At 39.6% G+C, this 16,261-nt stretch overlaps 1 pseudogene; it reads right to left on the reverse strand.

Annotated features, from left to right (window-relative positions):
- Positions 1–8,377: 8,377 nt before the first annotated feature.
- LOC149212849 (scarecrow-like transcription factor PAT1) overlaps positions 8,378–16,261 on the reverse strand; it is a 69,064-nt pseudogene continuing 61,180 nt past the window's right edge.

The raw sequence follows: 16,261 nt of genomic DNA on the forward strand, positions 1-16,261 counted from the left end.
AGGCTTTGGACATGTTGAAAGGTAAGATGGTAACTGCCCCAATCTTGAGAGGTCCAAATTGGACCCTAACCTTCCACATTCAAATAGATGCCTCGAACAAAGCCATAGGAGCAGCATCAGGACAAGTTGAAGAGAATCTACCGTATGCCATATATTTTGTCAGTAAAAACCTGTCCAAGATTGAGTTAAACTATACTGTAACTGAGAAAGAGCTCCTAGCTGTAGTCCATTCCCTAAACAACTTCAGAAACTACATCACTGGTTATCCAACATTTTTACACACTAATCATGCTGCAATTAGGTACTTGATGAATAAACCTGATGTAAATGCTCGTATCATTAGATGGTTACTTTTATTGCAACAATTTGATTTGACCATTGTTGATAAGCCAGTTAAGGAAAATATTGTTGCTGATTTTCTGTCTAGACTAGATTTTCCTGTAGGTGAAGAAGGGATGGTGGATGATCAAATGCTAGATGAACACCTATTTGCTATTTTAGTACTCTCTCCATGGTTTGCTGATATAGCAAATTACTTGGTTTCAGCACAGTTTCTGCCACACCTATCCTCAAAAGAGAAGAGCAAGATCGTGAGGAAAAGCACCCCATTCACTTGAATTTGGGGCAACCTATTTAAACTTGTCCCAAATCAAATTTTGAGGCATTATGTCAGGGAGGAGGAAGTTTTTGACGTCCTCCTAACCTATCATGATGGGCCCTGTGGAGGCCACTTTGTAGCAAAAAGAACTGCCTTCAAAATTCTATAGGCAGGGTACTATTAGCCCACTCTTCATCAAAATGTCAGGAGATACATGAGCCAATGTGACCGATGTCAAAGGATGGGGAAACCAACTCCAAGGGATGAGATGCCCCTACAACCTCAAGTGACTTTCGAGCCATTTGATAAGTGGGGCATGGATTTTGTGGGTCCTATCAACCCTCCTTCAAAACAAAAGTCTTACATCATTGTGTGCATGGACTACCTGACAAAGTGTGCAGAAACAAAGGAAATTAAGGTAGAAACAGAAGAAAAAGTAGCTGAGTTTTTGAGGGAAAATATCTTCTACAAGTTTGGTTACCCAAGAGAATTAGTCACAGATCAAGGAAGTAAATTTACTTCTAACCTGATTGAAGACCTGCTCACTCATCACAAGATTAAGCACATAACTTCCACCCCTTATCATCCATAAGAAAATGGATAGGTGGAAGTCACTAATAGAGTTTTGGAAGAGATTTTGACTAAAGCGGTGAGTAGCAGTAGAAAATATTGGGCAGATCGATTGGTTGAGGCCACCTAGGCCTATAACACTACTTGGAAAACTACAATAGGTTTCACACCCTATGAGCTGGTCTACAGGAAGAAGGCTTTGTTGTCCATAGAATTTGAATATAACACATTGAGGTTGGCAGCTCAGCTGGACCTAGATCTCAGCCATGCACAACAGGAAAGATTACTTCAGCTGAATGGATTAGATGAACAGAGAATGCAGGCCCTTCTCCACTCAGAGGTAGTCCAACTTCAAAGAAATATATGGCATGACCGGCACCTCAAAGAAAAGCAATTTCAGCCAAGAGATTGGGCGTTGTTATATGATTCAAGATAAAAGGATTTCAAAGGAAAGCTGAGCACAAGATTCCTGGGACCATATACAGTGTAGAAATGAAATGGAAATGGTTCAGTCCTTATCAGGACCATTGATGAAGAAGCCATCCCCATGCTCATCAATAGGCACCAATTGAAAATCTACAGGAAGCCCCTTTCTAAGTAGGAGTTCATTGAAACTCTGGGTAAATTAGTGCTGGTAGTAGAGCAGGTCCCTGTCTCGACTCCACCCACACCTTGAACACAAAAAAAGGGAGAAAAAAAGAAAAAAGGAATAAAATATATTTGGGTGAAAACCTCTTGGAGGTGCCTAGGGCAGAGAGTGAGGGTGAAAACCTCCTGGAGGCACCCCGGCTGTCTCAAAAAAAAAAAAGAGAAAGAAAAAAGAAGAGAAAAAATGAAGCTAATTTCTATTGAATAAATTGTAGGTTGCAGGAAGGTCATTATAGGATTTAGGAGGATTGCACAAGAGAAAGACAGAGGTCATGACCAGGTTGCATACATCCCTCACCATCCATTCCTCCATGACCATTACCCTTTCCAAAGATTTGGTCTCATTCGGTCTGAAATTTTACCTCCTACAGGAAACTCTATATCTTCTACAGGAGGATCCTGTAGAATCTACAGAAAAGCCGAAATTGATCTTAGAAGAGAACCCAAGGGTTGGGAATCTATCTATGAGGCTTGTACACCTCCCTGCTTCCACCCATCGCCATATGTCGCCCTTTTTCCATCTCTGTACACCTTCATTGCAATCGTTTTTATGTCCCTGCTCAGTCACACACAGAAACCCTGTTTCCTTCATGCTGCAAACAAAAAAATGCAATGAAAAATCAAAGAAATAGTTTTTCCACTCACCATACCTAATACCTTCCATATAGGTTCTTTATCAGCTGATACCCTTGTCACCAGTTGTAGCCCTACTCATTTTAGCTTGAATTTCAGAAGGAGAAGAAGCTACAGGAAATCCTACAGGATTCCTATAGCAGCTGATCCCCCTGAAAGATATACTCCAGAGGTAGGGACAATGAAGTATGGCATATGAAACATGCATGGAGCTCTATTTGAACATGTGAACATCAGTAACAGCCCGAGGCCAAGCATGCAAAGCACAAGCTGCAACAGCAATGACAAAATGGGTTCAAAAATCCGAAATATGCATAACACGGCCGCGACTACATAGGTAAGTGCCTAAATCCATTCCTCAATTACAGAAATCATTTTTTAAGGTTGTGTGACTATGGGAATGGTTCGGATTGAATGGAATCGGTGTCCAGTTAAATGGCCACCCTTGGTCAGTTACAGATCCTCGTGGAATCCAAACGAGCCCCGTCAAATTCAAAACTATCGATCAGATACGCAACCATCACGTGTGGAATGTCCATTCGAGAAGAAATATCTGGAACTGGTAGTGGTGGCGGTGGATAACAAAGTAAGGGAGGTGATGGTAGTAAGTTGGCATGCAAAAACATTATGACCTTGACGAAGGATCAACGGTCCGGTCTGGCCACCTCATCTCCTCACCACAAATCACACCTATAGTTAAAAGACAGCTCAGTTGAAACTTCACCACCCTTTGTTCATTCTATACTCATGATGTTCATGACTTGAGTATGCATCTACCACTTCTAAAGCAACTAATCAGTCATCCTCTGCCATTTTTCTATCTGTTTTTGAAAATCTCCTGCCTATCGGGCTCTACCAGAAGCACAATTTCATTCTATAGGAACCAGGAGATTTCTACAGGAAGGGTTCTACAGGAAAGGCAAAGAATAGCTCTGCAGAAAGAAAACTCAAGATTTTTGTTGGAATTGAAGTTCAAAATGAGGTAGGCTTGGGAAATTTTTTTTGTGCATGATTTATTTGAGTAAGGTGGTAAATTGAACACGGTAATAGATTGAAAAAGAGAGTGGAAGTCTGCCTGTGCATTAAAAAAGTGAAAGTCTGCCTGCATATTTCCCCGAGTCTACACAGTTGCTTTTTCTCTCTGCATCTGAAATCTCCCCATCCTTTTTTAGATTCTCTTGTAAGAAAGATACATGTAGTAGTAAAGGCCAGCCTGTGTGTGTGTGTTTAAAAAAACGAATGTGCATATCTATCTACGTGCTGAGAAAAGAACCCGTGTCCTTATTCTCTGTTCTGTAGAAAAAATTCTTTCTTTTCAAAACAAGGAAGTCAAATTCAAGATGGCAGCAGTTTAAAACAGGAGAATTATTGCCGTTTGATATTGCAAAGAAGCACCCAGGAAATTCCTTCTTGGTTTCAGAAAAAACTGAATTCAGTTATCCTCTGTTTCAGTGATTAACTGCTCTTTCCCACCTGAGCATTTTCTTTTCTAGTTAAAACATAAAAATAGCACTCAACACCATGCCAGGAGGATTCATAAGGAAATAACCCTTAGACTCTAGCAAATTGCACGAGCATCCTGAGGTGGTGGACCTTTTCAACAGGCCAAACTGGATATCCTTCTTTGACAGAATCCAGGGTTATGATGAGGAGATAACTAAAGAGTTTTTGATGCCCCTAAGACCACATTCGAAGACACATGCCACAGTTAGTTTTAGAGGTTTGACACTAGAAATTAGACTTGATCTCATCAGTAGAATTATTGTTCTACCATTGGGGCTCCCTTGGAGCAAAAAGGAGAGATCATTGGGACAAGTTGCTAAGAAAACATTTTTCTGCTTAAGGAGCATCTTGTAGAAGACAAAAACGGGGTTAGAAGGACAAGCTTGCCTCCTCTCTGGAGTGAAGTCAATTATCAAATAATGAAGTATATCACATGTGAAGGGAGGTTCAACGTCATTTATGGATATCATTTCAGGTTGTTACATGAATTAATGTATGGGATGGACTTGCCTCCAACTAGAAAACTAAACATCCTGTATTTCCTCCTTTAGTCCTTAATTGAATGTGGTACAAAGCTAAATGAAGGGGTCCCAGATCAGTTGGCCCACCATGGGCTCATCAAACTATTGGTGGAATATGGTTTACACACCTATGCCATCCCCATGGCTTGGGAAATGTTCCGAAATATGTCTAGGGATGATGACATCAGAACTTTGGCTGAGAACATCAGCCCATCCAGCAGTGATAAGGAGGAGCAAACTGAAGAAATTGAGAAGAACAATGATGAGGGAGCACAAGACATTTAATCAGAGGGAAAAACAAAGGAAGAATAGATGGAAAAAGACGAATTTGACAAGACTGCTGAACCTAAGACAGAGAAGGATACAACAACAAGAACAGAGAAGAGGAAAAGGGCATAGATTGGAAAGAAAAAGGCCAAGAAATCCCAAAAGAAGACTACCACAGCCAAAGCAGGCACCCAACAAGAGAAGGAAAAGACACACCCTGAGATATCAAGGACACAGGCAGAAATAGTGGGCATAGAGATTTCTACAGGAAGTGAAGGAAAAGAAGAGCAACAAGAGAAATCCCGTGAAACATTGGCATGGGAAGCAACAACCGTGCTTGCTTCATTAAGCGCACCTACAAAAAAATAAGGAAAAAGAAAGAGGCAAACCTCCATGTACTTTAAATCTAGAAGAAGCACAAGGATCAAAGTGGGCAAACCCCAACCACCATCAAAGGAACCAATTTTCATTAAGGACACAACCACTACAAAGAAGGAAGAGTCTCCTTCCAAGATATCTATCACCTATGAAAGAGGAAGCCCAAAAACCTCCACATGGAAAGAGAGAATTAGGATGATGGACTCAAAGGTAGCTCTAAAGAAAGTTGAAACATCTATATAGGAAACTCTAGCCAAGTTAAAAGAGACTGAGAAAGTGGACGAGAGGGCAGCCAAACAATCACAAGGAGAAGAAAAGATCGAGGAGATACTAGAACCAAGCCCTCATCCTAGTTTGGGCTCATATTACAACTTGTTAGAAAGTGGGAAGATCATCCCACAGAAGTTTGCTATACCACTTTTCTTTGCATTGGAACAGGAATGGGTTAGGACTCACACTTGGATGAGAATTGCCAAATCCAAGGGAGTTGCAGACATAGGCCACCTAGAAGAACAACTGAAAGAATCAAGAAGAGAGTTGGCCATGGTGAGGCACATAGAAAGCAGTAAAAGAGCCCAGCTACAGGAGGAGAATGAGTTGCTGAAAAAGTAGTTGCAGCTATAGAAGGTCATAAGGAAGATAGGCTGTCCATTTTGGGAGGGCAGCGGCAGCAAGAAGGACCTCTAGTAGACAATGAAACAATCGAGAAACAACAGAGAGAGGAAAAGCTATAAGCTAATGTTGAGATGCTAGCAAAACTGCTACAAGAAAAGGAGTCTTAGGCAGCAGAAGAAATACAGGTTTTAAAACAACAGTTGCAAGAAAAGGAAGCCCAAATGGCCTGCATGTCTAGATGGGAAGTAGAAGCCTTACAATGTAGGCAACCTGCTAAGTCCTATGCATTATATCTTAAAGACCAATAGTTGCAATTTCAAATTAACACATTGACCCAAAGGGGCACCACTCCATTCCAGAATTACAATCAGTTTATGTATTTATGTGATAATAGCTCAGCTCAAGATAAGGCCAAGTTAGTAGAATTCTATTTACACCTTGGCACTTCGAAACATGAATCTATGGGACCCCAATGCTGCATTGAGAGATGTACAGCTCATGGCTATGGATTCTTGGTTAAGGCATGAGGAAAAGAGGGCAATAGAAGTTCAGAAGGTTATGGACATGGAGCTAAGTGACCCACTCATGATCAAGGCAGAACCAAAAGATTCCTCAGCTTTAGTATATGCTCATCAACACCTTGCCAACAACCCTCAAGTTCTCCCAGATTACGTTGAAAGGCAAGCTCAGGCCATTGTTCACTTTGAAGACGTGGAAAGACTGTATGGTGATAATTGCATTCATGCTTGCACAAGGAGATGGGACACATTGTCCCATAGTCTTAAAATAATAGAGTGCCACTCCCTAACCAGAATGAGGGAGGCTTTGGCAAGAGTGCCACTTTATAAATAGTCAATGAAAAACCTAAAGGCCAACTGGATTGGCCTAAAGTTTAGTCCTCCAATACTCTTAGGACTACTGGAAGGGGTCAAGGAAGAAGAACTTAGGCAATGGGAGGAAGTAGATAGAAAGGCAGGGTTTCATGACAAAGAAGAGGACATCACCTCAGAGGCTTGGGATGTCAGAGAGGTAGTCAAAGCAATCAAAGATGATGAACTGGATTAGTTTCTCAGAGGATGAGCAACACATTCAGCAGGGGGGTGATTATGACCCCCAAAAATTGGTAACTTTATGGGCTCATTTTTCCTATTATTCTCATTTAATCCACCATTATCTATAGTTTTATGGATGCTTTTGAATGTATTTATGTTAATTGAGTGAATGGGAATAGTCACTTGACCACAAAGTCTAATACGTGCTTATTGCAGATTTTTGGACAATTTTGGACCAAGATCAGGGATTTATGAGCAAATTGGTAGCCAAATACGAAGAAACAAGGCTGAATATTTATAGGAGGGGTGTCTCCTGCACTAAATGACACCTTCCTTGAGTTCTCCACCATCAACTCGGAGTTCAACAACCCACCAAAGATGATTTCAAGGGGCAGACGAGCAGGTCTAGAGAAGTGGCTGATTAACTGCAGTTTTGGGCAGCCAAGCTCCTAAAGTTAAGGAGGGCTGTTGGGAGTCCTCATTTGCATAGGTAGGAAGGCTTCAAGCCTTGGTATTTTAGCTATTGAACAATTTATTTTTCACACTTTAGTGCAGCTCTGCATTCAACTCGTTTTCGAGCTCTTTCTGTAAACATTTTTGTGACATGACTATTATTTTTTATTAATGAAGATGAATCTCTCTTTGCACTAGCTCTGAGCTTTCTTAGGAGGCTGTAGCTCTTGGGGTTGGGCCCAACCCAAGTGCTAATACCTCCTTTGTGTACTTTTATGTTTTTTTACTGCATTCATAGGATAATTTCTATTATATAGGGTAAATCTTGCTTTGTTGTTTAGGTTGATTTCGATGATTAAGATAATTGTTCATGCTTCAAGTTGATTTGATATTTTGGTAACAAGAAAAGATCCAGAAAAAGGCTATCAAACAATTCTTGATCTCATTTCTCCCTCCTTGGGACCATGAGCTGAGACCAAGGCATACTTGTTGCCACAAAACATTGTTTTTTCCTTCCAATGCAATTGCTAGTGTTAGATTTTAAGTTGGAAAAGTTGATACTAGTTGTGTTTTCATCTGTTCTTGCTCAGCTTCCATCATTATCTTGCATGATTTCCTGTCTATAAACTTCTGCTCATCATGTTTCTGGTTTTTACGTCAGACTAGGTCAAAGTAGATAAATCTCTGTTTTTCTAGTCTTTGCTTGGATCAGTTTTAGAAAGTAGCGTGCAGAAAATCTATAAGACACTCCAGCCTATTCTTCCTCCATCATACAACCTACTCCAGTCTCCCTCTCAAGTCTTCCTTCACCCATTCACCATACTTTCCCAACTTGCCCTAATTTCTACATTTTTGTGCAACATTGCTTCCTTCATCTTTGAACAGATCCAACCATCTTCATCACTCCTGAGCTTCATCTACTGGGTCCTAGACCCCTCAACATCCTTATCCATCCTTCATTTCCACTTTCCCACCATTTTTCCACCACCAACCCTCTAAAAACCACTTTCGTCCTGTTCCTGTAGAACTTCCTGTAGAATTTCCTGTAGATCACCTGCAGACTTCCTGTAGAAGTTTATGCGACTATTTTTTCGAGATCTGATCACTGTGAAATTCTCCATAAGGGTGACGGGGACCCCTTAGGTCCTCTTCTCACCTCCCCAACCTCCTGCAGATGCCCGCTCCACTTTCTTTTGCCAATAAACCTCTGCACAGTGAAAAATAGTTAAATCACATGCATAATAATTCTGCATAAAATTACTCAAAAATACAAAAAGATGCTTTTTCCATATTTTCCTTCAGAAGTATCTTAGACACATGCATTTTACCTTTCCAAGAGTCAATGGCATCCATTTCAGTAGCTTTCTTCTCTTTTCTTGCACCAATAAGGTTGGTCGGTAAAACTAGGGTTTGCTTGGACTTGCATTTCCTTTCAGCTTTCAACTTCTTTATGTAAGTAGACTATCCTCTTTAGAGTTAGTTTTCATCCATCACAGTTAAAAGCTTCTTCTAAGAACTCATAGAAGTTGGCTTAATCTGCTACCGAACTTGTGCCAGCTGATCAAGTGACAACCTGCAGTGAGAGCTAGTACTTGTGCATATAGCATCATCGCTTCCAAGTTTGTTATGAACTACTGGGTTGATAAAAGTAAAGAAGGGAGTCCCAGGAGTTGCAACATCATTACTGCAATATTGGAGGCCACCAGGTGACACAACTGACTCTAGCTACCAACAATATATGGAAATGTTGTCCCATTCCCACTCTTTTTTGGAATATGTAATTTTTTTGTGCTTTTCTTGAAGTTGGAAAAATAAGAAAAAAATGATATAGTACAGTGGAAAGAATGAGTGTCAGTGAAACAAATGACCTAGTTCCTAGGATGGGAACAATTCTATGCTCAATGTAGGGGGGCAAAACTAGTCAAGGACACTTAAAGGGATGTTCCTTCCACGGGTCGAAGGGTGTGTCCAGTTGCAGAAGCTAAGGGATTGCAATTTTGAGTTTGCAGAAGACATGGTCAAAAAGTGGCTTGAACGCGAGTCCAAGTGAAGCCAGCTCAAGGCTAAAAGGTTCAAATAGTAAAAATGCAATGTAGTAGTACAACTCAACACAAAGGAACCTCTAGGGTATAAGGTCAGAATGAAGTGAAGAAGCAAAGAGAAATGAGTCTTCAACGCACAAGTCATGGTGGGACTAAAGATGAATCCTTAGCCTACTCAATATAATAGCATGGGAAACAAATGTTAGTGAGGTGCTAACTACAATGCCCATGTAAAGGATGGCTCTACCATCGTGTCATGATTTAAAAATCAGCAAGTGAACATGGTTTACTAACCATAACACGATGGGATTGACCCTATGGCAAGTGTATCGACAAATGGAGGCTAGTATGCAAGATGCAATGGAAAAAATGGTTTCCGTAACATATATTCCAGTGAGTAAACGATACCTGCCATGACAGGTGAATGGTCATGGAATCGATATGAAATTTCAAAGAAGCATTCAAAATTCCTTGAAAAACAACCTATTCCTGACAATCCAAGCTCACAAGTTAAAAGATTCATGAGACGAAAAATTCAAGTTTTTAAAATATTTGACAATTTCAAAGCTTATAAAATGACCTTTTGACTCACCATTTGTGTCATTTGTGTTGAGAGAAAAAGATGTGGAGAAAAAAGAGCAAAATTTCCCCCCAAAGAATTGGACCATTCAAATTGGATCAAAATCATAAGGTAACCCTCAATTCAAGCTTGCATTACTTTGTGATTTTTTAGAAATTTTTATTAAGGTTTAACTGTAGGAATTTATGTTAAAAATTCCAATGCGGTGTATATGTGGGTTGGATGTTATCAACCTGCGTATACAACGAACCTACATGCAAATGTGTGTAAAGGGAACCCGATATATGTGGTTTGAAATTTAAATACAAAAAGCTGACGGTTGAAACTTGATTTTTTTCAGGATGACAATCACATGGAGAGAGAGGGAACATACCACAATTGATAATGAAGTTATGAATGATCAACAAGCATTAGATGCATTGAGGGGATGTGGCTTGTTGAAAATTTTCAAAATGCCTAACATGAAAGCCAACATTCTTCTGCTTGAAATGCTAATCCACTATTGGAATGTCAAAGATGATACTTGATCAGATGCCTTTGAGGATAGAGGTGGAAGATATTTACTTTATCATTGGTCTCTCTCAAAGAGGAGAAGTAGTACATTAAACGGGCCAGACACGAGGTAGTATTTCAGTGGAAGACTACATACATATATACTGTCTTGGGCATCCAAAAAAAATTGGAAGTCAGATTCCAATAAAACATGTGGAGAGTTTGTCCCCGAGGATTGTACTATTCACCATAGCCAGGCTAAACGGATCAACCTCATTGCAACAAGCGTCGTGAGTATCTATGAACTTGGCCTTGGAATGTCTCACCACTGTTTTTGACTGGTGTACACCTCTTCTTACCAATATGAAGAGTCAGTTGTCCTCTATTCAGAAAGGGAAAACCAAAAATTTCGTATATGGGACTATTTTATGCTCCTTCCTTGAGAAGGTGCCTGGGTATGTCGCAAGGTATCAGTCTCTATCAGTAGTCCCCAAAATCCTCGGATCGGTAGGTGGGCCGATCTGATGAAACACCTTGGAGGCGGGGACGTGCGAAGCACTACATTTGATGATGACTTCTTCTCCTGGAGGGAATAACAAATCATCGTTGTGGACGACTATCCCTATGTTGGCATGGATTTTCGAGGAGATCCAGACCTGTTGCTGTGACCAAACAGAGCATGGGGAGAGATAAGTAACCATTTTTTAAGCTTTTATTAATTTTTAAGATTTTTTTTATGTTTTTTAAGTATGAACTTAGAAATATTTTTGATGCGATTAAAATACTGACATAATGATCATGTTCTAGTTGTGGGTCCGGTAAGACCAGACAGATTTCCATGGCACAGGTGTCGCAAAAGAGGTGCCAAAGAGGTGGCTGCTGAGACAGAGAGAGTCTTATATGCATTCCAAAGAAACCTGGTGGGATTGAATCACCAAGTACCGATGGTGGCCATAGAAGACCTACCTGAGGAGATGTAGTGTCGCGTGGTAGGAGTACCATGAGACTGGGTTCGCATCCTTCAGTGTGTGGCCAATGCAGTAGTCACTTTCTTACCTGCTCATCCTGAGCTGGGTCAATAGATAAACTAGACATGATTATGGGCATTTAGTTCCGATTTTGTATATTATTTTTGAAACACTTTATGTACACAGAGGCAGTTTTATATATATATATATATATATATATATATATATATATATATATATATATATATATATATATATATATATATATATATAGATATAGATATAGTTCCAAATTTTTTATGTTTGGTTTTATTTTGATGAATGATTGATATTCCAATCTAACACTTGATTAGTGATAGAATCTGCTAATGAATTTTCACATCGTGGAATGTGCAAATAATTAATATAAACAAATGATCATTGCAACACCTTCACTCTAAAAAATTGGAGATATAAAGAAGGATCCCGAACCCGATAAATGTTATTTAATTGTGACACTACCAATTATGAGTCAAGATATACTACCAACAAATCAATTCCATAAGAAATAGCTTCGAATAGTAAATTAATGATGGAAGTATATTCGACAATATTATTTGACGCAGAACCAATACATAGTCCCCTTGACACCATCAACTAACCAGATGGATAATAAATTGTCCAAGCTACAGAAGCGAGATTCCAAGTGTGCCGACTAGCACCATCGGCAAATCCAAAATAGACCAAGTCATCCATAAATACCTACCAAAGAAGATAAAAAAAATCACAAAAATACAAAATATACAAAAAATCCATTGCTCAGCCATAACCAGAGCAAAGTAATTCTTGAGGTAGATCCCATTTCGGGGCTCTGCCAACTTGTTCCCTTCAAAATCGACCAATTCATAAGCCCCTTTTCCTAAAACTCGTTTCACTATAAAGGGACCATACCACATAGAATTGAATTTGCTTGCCCCCAAGGCATCTTTATCTTGGTCATAGACCAAAACAAGGTCACCTTCAAAAAAGACTCAAGGATGGACAACTTTACCATACTGAGTTTTAACCCTTTTCTTATGAACCTCTTTTATTACGGCAACATCTCGAAGCTGCTCATTGAGATGTTCCAAATGAATGAGGTGCTCTTTGAGACTAGAGGTCTCTGGAAGAAGCTCAACAATTAGCTTAAGGGATGGAATTTCACACTCAATAGGAAAAATGGATTCCAGCCCATAAACTAACTAAAAAGGTGTAAAACCGGTGGCAGTCTTTATCGAGATTTGGTATGCCTAGAGAGCCGGATATGAAATGATATGCCAATTGGAGTGATTTTTGTCAATTGTCCTTTGCAGGATTTTCTTGGGGGACTTATTCACAGCTTCAACTTGCCCATTGGCTTGAAGATAATACGGAGATGAATGCTCCTACCAGAAGCCCAACTTAAGAGCGAATTCGGTCATTAGTTGGTTCTGGAAATTACTGCCATGATCAGTGACAATCTTTCTCGGGATACCAAAATGTGAAATAGTTTGATTGAAGAGGAATAATGTTGCTGTCTCACTATTGTTTTTATAAGTAGGCATGGCCTCAACCCACTTCGTAAAGTAGTCTATAGCCACTATAATGTACTTTTGATTCACCACTGAAGGCAGATTACAAGTAGTAAAGTCAATACCCCACTTTGTAAAAGGACCAAAAGTGATAATAGGGAAAAGAGGAGCTAGATGTGCGTGCATCTTCCGAGTATAGACTTGAAAAGGGTGGTAACATTTGACCACTTCAATACAATCTTTGAAAATCGAAGGCCAAAAGTAGCCGGCACACAAGATCTTCTAGGCTGTTGCAAGCCTATATAGATGACGACCACAAGCTCCACTGTGGCAATCATTAAGCATAGACTCTGATTCCTCTAAGGTTAAACAATGCCAAGGATTGAATCAACCCCTCGGTGATATAGTTTATCACCGTTGATGATATATTTCTTAGCAAGGTGACGTAATTTTCGATGTTCATCCTTGGAGGAAGCAAGAGGGAACTTTGAAGTCTCAAGATAGATGATGCTATCTCCATACCAAGGATATTGTGAAGAGATGAGGAATAGATGTTTGTCTAGGAAACTTTCCTCATAAATAGTATCTTCTTCACAAGGCATCTTGGAAATTAATTCCACAAAAACCAATGACTTCTTAGACTTGGTTGACGAGAACTCGAGATCAAATTCTTGTAGAATAACAATGCATCGATTTTATTTGCCCCCAATCACTCGCCTACTGAGGACACATTGGAAAGGATTGACTACCGCTAAGATGAACATTTTTCATAGTAGAATATAATGATGAAGCCGCTCGACAACATGGATTGCTGCCAAGGCCAATTTCTGAACCAGAGAATAGCATAGTTCAGGGCCCACCAAGCCTCGACTCAAGTATTAAATCACATGCTCCGTGAGAGCATCATCTCCTGAACTAGAACCATACCTATGGTTGATTCTATGGCTACAACGTATAAAAGGAAATCTCTACCATAATCTGGTGGAATGAAAAGCGGGTCAGAGATTAACGCCTGCTTGAAGGCATCAAAATATCTTTGCGCAAAGTCGTCCCATAAAAATGGAACTCCTTTCTTCAGCAAACACATAAATCCTTTAGTTATCTCATCATAGTTTACTATAAACTGTCTCCAGAAATTTACCTTCTCCTGAAGAATTTGGAGTTGTCAAATGGAAGATGGGGGAGGCAACTGAATTATTGCAGGGATCAACTCAAATCCCTTCAGTTGATACAATGAACCCTAAAAACCAACCAGATGTAACCGTGAAAATGCACTTATTTGGATTCAATCGGATCTTGTAAAATCGACATCTCTCAAAAACTAACCGAAGGTGACTAGGATGATCAATTCTTTTTTGAGAAAGAGTAGCTAAATCATCCAAGTATGCTTCGATGACATGCTTGATGTCATGGAAAGCGTAAGACATGGCCCGCTGAAATGTAGCTCCAACATTTTTAAGACCAAAAGGCATATTTTTGTATGTAAAGGTACCCCAGGGACAAATGAAATTTGTCTTATGCTGGTCTTCTAGATAGATAGATATTTGATTATAACCATAGAATCCATCCATGAAGGAGAAAATCTCATTACCCACACATTCATCAACTATCTGATCAATAAATGGTGTGGGGTAGTTGTCTTTTGGAAAATCTTTGTTCAAATCCCTAAAGTCAATGCACATGCAGATCGTTCCTTGTTTTTCAGCAACTGGGACTGATTAGAAACCCAATCCGTTAGAGGAACGGGGTATATGAAACCCACCTCGAGCAGCTTTTCTAATTTAGCTTTAATAGCTGCTGCTTTCCTAGGATTGACCGGCTGAAGCTTCTGACGAATCAACTTAGTGTTTTCATATGTCTTGATCTCATTTTGAATGATGGATGGATCAATACCAGGCATTTCCTCATAAGACCAAATGAATACATCCCGAAACCCTTTAAATAGGTCAGTGTAAATTTGAATCTCTTCAGGGGAACATTCGGCTCCGATGAAGACATTTTCTATCACATTAGGGTTCCTAGAGATGTTTATGGGTACAATTTTTGAAATATCTAACATATTACCTTTAGCACGTATGTGTGCTAGAGCCAAAGGGTTTGAAACCATACAAACATCTATAGTAAGAAGATTGGAGAACCTAGATTTTATTTCCTGCAATGGGGGAAGAAAATATGAACGGTGGTGTAAATATTTCCATGGTCGATCTACACCCATGATTGCTTCTAAAATTGTTTTCTCAGATGGTAAAACCATATCTAAGTAATCTATAGCAGAAGTAGAATCAAGCATCCAAGCTAGAGCCACATCACCATCTAAATCCTATTCTGAAAAAGGAGTAGGATGGTCATTTGTAGAGTTAACGATAGATTGATATCTAAGCTCTGTTGTAGACATAGGGAATGCCATTCCACCAAATTTCCCTTCATCTAATGTAGTTGTAGGTGAAGGTAAGGTCCAAGGGTCTGAAAAATAATGATTTCGAAATGACTCTTCCAGTGAAGACTCTTTGGAAGACGAAATGGCATTGATTCTAGTTATAAGAGTGGGAAGATAAAATGTCCCCATCAATGAAGAGTACATCCCAACTCCTAGATTCTTGATAGGTTTATGGGAGTTATCCACCAATGGAAAGGTAGAATCCAAAGTTGCATGAGATTCAACTGGAGAATAATCCAATTGATCAACTTTAACAATTCTACCCTCATGAGGAAAACAAAGGATGTGAAACAGAGTTGAAACTATGGTGTCCATTTCATAAATCCAATTCTGTCCTAAGAGGAGATTGTAGTCTAGGTTGGCATCAACGATTTCTACTTCGATATTAACGACCTTTCCTCCAACACATATAGGAAAGGCCAGGATAATCCTGTGTTGCCTATGAGAATGTTCGTCAAATGCTATCAAGAGAGTGGGTGAAGGAACAGTTGAAGGCGATCTAATGGCCTTCCAACATGACATAGAAATTACACATGTGGAAGCTCCCTCATCTATAATTGTTCAAAAAATATTAGTTTCCGGTAAGTAGACTTTATTTGAAAAGCCATGTGATGAGGAAGTCTCTTTTTGAAATTGAGCATATCAAAAGTGAGCACTAAAGAATTGTTTGGATCAACTTCCCTGATCACTGAAAGAAAAGCACTTCATTGAGTAGGACACGACTAGAGTACCTCTAAAGTAGACATAGCACAAGGGCTTTGAGCCAGATCTTCTACAATGGAGTAGTTTTGGGCAGCCCTAGCATTAGGGTGCAGAACCTTTCGATATTTGAGGTATAGACTCGACAGAGGGTCACTCAATATGAAGTGGATCCATAGTTCCGGGAGCAGATTTATCCTTAGATGTTTCTACTTCACCATAATCACGTGACCATGTAGCCACATTGACATTAGAAATCATCATGAAAACATTTGA

Source organism: Pinus tabuliformis, chromosome 1_1 (assembly GCF_031772625.1).
Source record: "Pinus tabuliformis cultivar Carrire ecotype Pingquan chromosome 1_1, CPIR1, whole genome shotgun sequence".
NCBI lineage: Eukaryota > Viridiplantae > Streptophyta > Pinopsida > Pinales > Pinaceae > Pinus > Pinus tabuliformis.